The sequence below is a fragment of the Nycticebus coucang genome, chromosome 2 (assembly GCF_027406575.1).
Source record: "Nycticebus coucang isolate mNycCou1 chromosome 2, mNycCou1.pri, whole genome shotgun sequence".
Classification (NCBI taxonomy): Eukaryota; Metazoa; Chordata; class Mammalia; order Primates; family Lorisidae; genus Nycticebus; species Nycticebus coucang.
In genome coordinates, this window is record NC_069781.1 from 34,772,169 (window position 1) to 34,781,171 (window position 9,003).

The following is a 9,003-nucleotide window of genomic DNA, read 5'->3' on the forward strand; positions in this document are numbered from 1 at the left end:
GCCCCATTTGCGGAGGGTGGCGGGTTCAAACCCAGCCCCTGCCAAACTGCAACCAAAAAATAGCCAGGCGTTGTGGCGGGCGCCTGTAGTCCCAGCTGCTCCGGAGGCTGAGGCAAGGGAATCGCAGAAGCCCAGGAGTTAAGAGGTTGCTGTGAGCCGTGTGATGCCACGGCACTCTACCCGAGGGCGGTACAGTGAGACTCTGTCTCTACAAAAAAAAAAAAAAAAGTTGGACCGCACTCCCAGGCCAGCGTCCGAGCCCACCTGGCGTTCCAACCCCGGGGACCCCAGCCCGAGAGGTGACAGTGGCGGTCCGGCTGCCGGTCGCGGGAAGATTTTGGTGGAGCCCGGGCCCCAGACCTTCGGGCACGACTCGTGGACAGGACCGGGCAGAGCCCTGCCCTAACTTTTAGCCTGGATAAGACTATGCTGGAGAGTAATACAAGAGGAATTCTAATACTTCGAACTCAATTAAAGGGGGCCACCACTGAGTCTCAATCTCAATCAGCAGTTCTAACTGACTGTTGGTGTTTCTTCCCAACACTCGAGCTTACATAATGAATTCCAGATTCTGGGTATCACTCCCAGAAAAGAGAGGATTCCAGGTATATTAAATTTTAAAATAACCCAATTCGAAGGGGGAGACAAGATGGCGGACTGAAGCCAGCTTTCAACAAAGGCTCCCGTCCAGAAGGAGAGTTAAGGGGTAGGAATTTAGTAAGTATCCTGGTGGACTTGAGCCTCACCAAGAGAGAAGGCTGAAGAACGCACATCAACACCGCTGAGGCAAGTTGTGATCAGAAGGACGCAAACAAAAGGTACAAAATCCACCACCAAGCGGACGGGAGTCCCCCTCCCCCATGAGACCGGCTCTAGAGCCCCAAAATTGAACAAGTGGGCAGAAATTAACGGCCCTCCCACTACACTCCACGCGAGAGACCTTCTAAAAACTGGACCTACCTCCCCTACTGGGGTGCCGTGGCGTTCTCCTGCCGGACATAGGGCTGAATAAAACTTTGGGAATCCTTTGCCGGCAACCCTGAATCCCCGGCGCTCCCCTCCCGCCCACTGAGGTCTGGAGGCCTGTCCCCCAGGACTTCGGATCCGTGGGTGATTTCTCAAGGGGAGTGGACAGTCCCCGAGTTGCGACTGGTCAGCATTGACTCTGAGGCGCGCCGAGAGAGGAGAGGGCACCGGGCTGAGGGGGAGTCACGCCTCGCGGCACTTCCCTGCGGTGCAGTGCAGCAACCCTCCCCAGGCATACGGGGCCCAAGACTGAATAAGACTCTGGCCTCCCCGCTGAGAGCTGAGAACCCCTACTCTCACTCGGGGTCCGAGGGCCTATCCCCCAGGAGTTCGGCTCCTTGGGTGATTTCTCGAGGGGAGTGCACAGTGCCTGAGCTGCATCAGGTCAGCGCTGACTCTGGGACACGTGAGCGAGGAGAGGGCACCCTGCTGAGGGGAACTCAAGCCTTGGCGGCACTTCCCTGCAGTGCAGTGCACCAACCCTCCCCGGGCATAGGGAGCCCAAGACTGAATCAGACTCTGGCCTCCCCGCTGGGAGCTGAGAACCCTACTCTCACTCGGGGACTGAGGGCCTATCCCCCAGGAGTTCGGATCCTTGGGTGATTTCTCGAGGGGAGTGCACAGTGCCTGAGCTGCGTCAGGTCAGCGCTGACTCCGGGACACGTGAGCGAGGAGAGGGCACTCTGCTGAGGGGAAATCAAGCCTTGGCGGCACTTCCCTGCGGTGCAGTGCAGGAGCCCTCCCCGGACCGTAGTGTTGCGTAAAACTGAATGAAACTCTAGCTTCCCCCCGCCCCACTCCCAATCGGGGTCTGGGGGCCCATCCCCCAAGAGTTCTGATTCTTGGGGGATCTCTTAAGGGGTGTGGACCCAGCACAAACTGCGGCCGCTCAGTGCTGACTCTGGGGCGCGGGACAGAGGAGAAAAGGGGCGCCTGAGTGCCCACACCAGAGCAGCAGTTCCCTGGAGGTAGATCAACAGCCGTTTTTTCTTTAACGGCAGAACGCTCACTTCTGGATATTCTGAGGCCACACCCCCTGTCTCCCTGGGCAACCAGAGGAGGCCACCGGTGACACGGCTCACAAACCCGGAAGCCTCCAGGGCGGGGCCGACCCAGAGAGGTGTTCAGACGCAATTCTCCAACAGCAAAGACGTTTGAACTCAAAACAGCCCGTCTCCTGTAGGCGACGACAGGAACAGAGACAGAACCTCACAAAGTTGTCTGTTCTGTTCTGTTCTGTTAGCAGCATCCATCAGGGACGGGGCTAAGCCTGAGTGAACACCTCCTTCCCATCACCTGCATCAAACACTCAAAGATGTCAGGCCCCATCTCCTCCTGCTAGATAGCAGCAGTCTACGGGGGCCTGGCAGACTTCCTTGCGATTCAGGCAGGTGCAAACCCCTGGAGTGTCTGTTCACTGCAGGCAACTGGGTTAGCCATCTGCAGAGATACCAGTGACTGGGTCCGACGGAGGGGCAAAGTGGGGAAGGAGACGTCAACCTTCCCAGACTGCTCTGTTTGCTGGGTGGCTCCTCCTGACTCCATGCTGCACTGGGGTGAGCTGTGTCAGAGGGGTCACCAGGCCCCTGTGATCCAGTTCCCAGAGACCTCTTGAACCCTTCCACCCGAGACAAGTGCCGATTGAGACAGTTGATTCGGACCTTTTGAACTGGGCTAATAGACTGAGGACTTTTCAGGCGGTGCCCTGGGTGTGTGATTGTAGGAAGGTTTGATTCTCCTTTTCCAAGGGGCCAGAGGTGGGCAGGCGGGGTGACTTAATTGCTGATTTTTCCACACAGCTGAGACTTCAAGCCAGAGTAGAAGTTGCAATAGGATCGAACAGAAACCAGCTGAAAACAAGACAGAACCACTTTGCTCCACCACACCAGACAGGGCAACAGTTTCTCAGGCCACAACACTGTACGGGCCCTCGATAAAACCCCAGGGGAAAAACCAAAGGGAGTAAACCATGGGGCGGAATCAGCGGAAAAACTCTGGTAACATGAATAACAAGAATAGATCAACCCCCCCAAGAAAAGATACGGCAGATGTGATTGAAGATCCCATTCATAAACAACTGGCTGAGATGTCAGAAGTCGAATTCAGAATTTGGTTTGCAGACAAGATTAATAAAATGGAATTAGGAATTCGAGGAGAAATTCAAAAATTGTCTCAAGAATTTAACGAATTTAAAGACAAAACCACCAAAGACTTAGACACACTGAAACAAGAACTTACAGCCCTCAAAGATATGAAAAATACAGTAGAATCCCTCAGTAACAGAATGGAGCAAGCAGAAGAAAGGATTTCTGACATTGAAGATAAAGTCTTCGAACGCTCCCAATCTCTCAAAGAGGAAGAGAAATGGAGAGCAAAACGGATCACTCACTCAGAGAGCTCTCAGATAATTCGAAAAAAAAACAACATAAGGGTTATAGGAATTTTGGAGACTGATGAAGTAGCTGCCAAGGGCACAGAGGCCCTTCTACATGAAATTATGAAAGAAAATTTTCCAGACATGCCTAGAGAATCTGAAATTCAGATAGCAGACAGCTTCAGAACCCCAGCACGATTCAACCCCAATAAGCCATCTCCCAGACATATCATAATTAGCTTCACTAAAGTTAACATGAAAGAGAAGATTCTCAAAGCAGCCCGGCGAAAGAAAACTATAACGTACAAAGGTAAGAATATTAGAATAACTGCAGATCTCTCTGCTGAAACTTTTCAAGCAAGAAGAGGCTGGTCATCAACTTTTAATCTCCTAAAGCAAAAAAACTTTCAACCCAGGATCTTGTATCCAGCTAAACTGAGTTTCATCTATGATGGAGAAATTAAATACTTCAATGACATTCATATGTTGAAAAAATTTGCCATAAGTAAACCAGCTCTTCAGGATGTTCTCAGACCTATCCTCCACAATGACCAACCCAATCCTATACCACAAAAGTAAACTCACTCAGAAACTTCGGATCAAACTCCAACTTCCACACTGGCGAAAGGATTAAAAATGTCCACTGGACCTTTGAAAAACTCGATACCCAAAATTCCACCAGACTTATCAATACTCTCCATCAATGTGAATGGCTTAAACTGTCCTCTAAAGAGGCATAGGTTAGCTGACTGGATACAAAAACTTAAGCCAGATATTTGTTGCATACAAGAGTCACATCTCAACTTAAAAGACAAATACAGACTCAGGGTGAAAGGATGGTCATCCATATTTCAGGCAAATGGTAATCAGAAAAAAGCAGGTGTTGCAATTTTATTTGCAGATACAGTAGGCTTTAAACCATCAAAAGTAAGGAAGGACAAGAATGGTCACTTCATATTTGTTAAGGGTAATACTCAATATGACGAGATCTCAATTATTAATATCTATGCACCCAACCAGAATGCACCTCAATTTATAAGAGAAACTCTAACAGACATGAGTAACTTGATTTCCTCCAGCTCCATAATCGTTGGAGATTTCAACACTCCCTTGGCAGTGTTGGATCGATCCTCCAGAAAGAAGCTGAGCAAAGAAATCTTAGATTTAAACCTAACCATCCAATATTTAGATTTAGCAGACATCTACAGAACATTTCATCCCAACAAAACTGAATACACATACTTCTCATCAGCCCACGGAACTTACTCCAAAATTGATCACATTTTAGGTCACAAGTCTAACCTCAGTAAATTTAAAGGAATAGAAATTATTCCATGCATCTTCTCGGACCATCATGGAATAAAACTTGAATTGAGTAACAACAGGAATCTGCATACCCACACAAAAACATGGAAGTTAAATAACCTTATGCTGAATGATAGCTGGGTCAGAGATGAGATTAAGAAAGAAATCACCAATTTTTTGGAACAAAATGACAATGAAGACACAAGCTATCAGAACCTCTGGGACACTGCAAAGGCAGTTCTAAGAGGGAAATTTATAGCACTGCAAGCCTTCCTCAAGAGAACGGAAAGAGAGGAAGTTAACAACTTAATGGGACATCTCACGCAACTGGAAAAGGAAGAACATTCCAACCCCAAACCCAGTAGAAGAAAAGAAATAACCAAAATTAGAGCAGAATTAAATGAAATTGAAAACAAAAGAATAATACAACAGATCAATAAATCAAAAAGCTGGTTTTTTGAAAAGGTCAATAAAATAGATAAACCTCTGGCCAACCTAATCAGGAAAAAAAGAGTAAAATCTCTAATATCATCAATCAGAAACAACAAAGACGAAATAACCACAGACTCATCAGAAATCCAAAAAATCCTTAATGAATATTACAAGAAACTTTATTCTCAGAAATATGAAAATCTGAAGGAAATAGACCGATACTTGGAAGCACGCCACCTTCCAAGACTTAACCAGAATCAAGTGGAAATGTTGAACAGACCCATATCAAGTTCAGAAATAGCATCAACTATACAAAACCTCCCTAAAAAGAAAAGCCCGGGACCAGATGGTTTCACGTCAGAATTCTACCAAACCTTTAAAGAGGAATTAGTACCTATATTACTCAACCTGTTCCAAAAGGTAGAAAAAGAAGGAAGACTACCCAACACGTTCTATGAAGCAAACATCACCCTGATCCCCAAACCAGGAAAAGACCCAACAAGAAAAGAAAATTATAGACCAATATCACTAATGAATATAGATGCAAAAATATTCAACAAGATCCTAACAAACAGAATCCAGCAACACATCAAACAAATTATACATCATGACCAAGTTGGTTTTATCCCAGGGTCTCAAGGCTGGTTCAATATACGTAAATCTATAAATGCAATTCAGCACATAAACAAATTAAAAAACAAAGACCATATGATTCTCTCAATTGATGCAGAAAAAGCTTTTGATAATATCCAGCATCCCTTCATGATCAGAACACTCAAGAAAATTGGTCTAGAAGGGACTTTTCTTAAACTGATAGAGGCTATCTACAGCAAACCCACAGCCAATATCATATTGAATGGCGTTAAATTGGAATCATTTCCACTCAGATCAGGAACCAGACAAGGCTGCCCATTGTCTCCATTGCTTTTCAACATTGTAATGGAAGTTTTAGCCACCGCAATTAGGGAAGAAAAGGCGATCAAGGGTATCCATATAGGGTCAGAAGAAATCAAACTCTCGCTCTTCGCAGATGATATGATTGTGTATCTGGAAAACACTAGGGACTCTACTACAAAACTCCTAGAAGTGATCAAGGAATACAGCAGTGTCTCAGGTTACAAAATCAACATTCATAAATCGGTAGCCTTTATATACACCAACAACAGTCAAATTGAAAAAACAGTTAAGGACTCTATCCCATTCACAGTAGTGCCAAAGGAGATGAAATATTTGGGAATTTACCTAACAAAAGACGTGAAAGATCTCTATAAAGAGAACTATGAAACTCTAAGAAAAGAAATAGCTGAAAATGTTAACAAATGGAAAAACATACCATGCTCATGGCTGGGAAGAATCAACATTATCAAAATGTCCATACTACCCAAAGCAATATATAATTTCAACGCACTCCCTATTAAAGCTCCACTGTCATATTTTAAAGATCTTGAAAAAACATTACTTTGTTTTATATGGAATCAGAAAAAACCTCGAATAGCCAAGACATTACTCAGAAATAAAAACAAAACAGGAGGAATCACACTACCAGACCTCAGACTTTACTACAAATCGATAGTGATCAAAACAGCATGGTATTGGCACAAAAACAGAGAAGTAGATATCTGGAATAGAATAGAGAACCAAGAGATGAATCCAGCTACTTACCGCTATTTGATTTTTGACAAGCCAATTAAAAACATTCAGTGGGGAAAAGATTCCCTATTTAACAAATGGTGCTGGGTGAACTGGCTGGCAACCTGCAGAAGACTGAAATTGGACCCACACCTTTCACCATTAACTAAGATAGACTCTCATTGGATTAAAGATTTAAACTTAAGACATGAAACTATAAAAATACTAGAGGAGAATGCAGGGAAAACCCTTGAAGAAATTGGTCTGGGTGAGCATTTCATGAGGAGAACCCCCCGGGCAATTGAAGCAGCTTCAAAAATACACTACTGGGACTTGATCAAACTAAAAAGCTTCTGCACAGCTAAGAACACAGTAAGCAGAGCAAGCAGACAGCCCTCAGAATGGGAGAAGATATTTGCAGGGTATAACTCTGACAAAGGTTTAATAACCAGAATCCACAGAGAACTCAAACGCATCAGCAAGAAAAAAACAAGGGATCCCATCGCAGGCTGGGCAAGGGATTTGAAGAGAAACTTCTCTGAAGAAGACAGGCGCACGGCCTTCGGACATATGAAAAAATGCCCATCATCTTTAATCATCAGAGAAATGCAAATCAAAACTACTTTGAGATATCATCTAACTCCAATGAGACTAGCCTATATCACAAAATCTCAAGACCAGAGATGTTGGCGTGGATGTGGAGAAAAGGGAACACTTCTGCACTGCTGGTGGGAATGCAAATTAATACATTCCTTTTGGAAAGATATATGGAGAACACTCAGAGATCTAAAAATAGATCTGCCATTCAATCCTGTAATTCCTCTGCTGGGCATATACCCAGAAGACCAAAAATCACAACATAACAAAGATATTTGTACCAGAATGTTTATTGCAGCCCAATTCATAATAGCTAAGTCATGGAAAAAGCCCAAGTGCCCATCGATCCACGAATGGATTAATAAATTGTGGTATATGTATACCATGGAATACTATGCAGCCTTAAAGAAAGATCGAGACTTTACCTTTTTCATGTTTACATGGATGGAGCTGGAACATATTCTTCTTAGTAAAGTATCCCAAGAATGGAAGAAAAAATACCCAATGTACACAGCCCTACTATGAAACTAATTTGGGGCTCTCACATGAAAGCTATAACCCAGCTACAACTTAACAATAGGGGGAAGTGGGAAGGGGGGGGTGGGTAGAGGGAGGGGAATCGGTGGGATCACACCTGTGGTGCATATTACAGGGGTATTTGTGAAACTTGGTAAATGTAGAATGTAAATGTTTTGGCACAGTAACTGAGATAACGCAGGAAAGGCTATGTTAACCACTGTGATAAAATTGTGTCAAATGGTTTACGAAGTGAGTGTATGATGCCCCATAATCATATCATTGTATACAGTTATGATTTAATAAAAAAATTAAAAAAAAAAATACACATATCGTGTTCAGCACAGTGCCAGTCACAGGGAAAAGACTTAACAGATGTTATTATTATTTATTATTCCTATTATTATTTTGTTGTATTTATGTATCACCCTGTGGCCTTCCAATATTTAAGTATAATGTATGCTGTGAACATTTTCTCAAATCAAGAATATTTTTCTAAAATAAGAGATTGAATAGTGTTACTGAATCCCATTGTATAAAAATATAATTTAACGATCAAAAAAAAAAAAAAAAAGTTGATAAAAACAAGACCCCCCCCCAAAAAAAAAAAAAAAAAAAAGAACCAGCAATACTAAATGCTTTTGAGGACACAGAGCACCAGGAAGTTAATTCATTCCAGATATGAATGTAAAATGGCAAAGCTGGTTTGAAAGACAGTTTAAGTTTCCTTCAGAGATAAACATAATCTTCCCATAAAAATCCAGCAATTGCTTTCAGTTTGAGGGTGGATTTTTTTTTTTTTTTTTTTGGTCCTCATAAAAAAGGTACATTGAAATACCTCAGTATGTAACTTTATTTGGAAGGGGTGTATTTATATTTTTTAAACAAATATTTATAATCAAGTTATTAGGGCAGGGCCTGATCCAACAAGACTAGTACCTTTTAAAAGGAAGATAAATTTAGAAAAGAGACACACACATGGTTAAGACATATGAAGACACACAGAGAGAACAGTTTCTGCAAGCCAAGGGATAACTGAGGTGACTAGAAGCGAGCAGAGAGGAATAGAATAGGTTCTCCTCACAGCCCTCAGAAGGAAGCAGCCATAGTGATACCTTAATTTG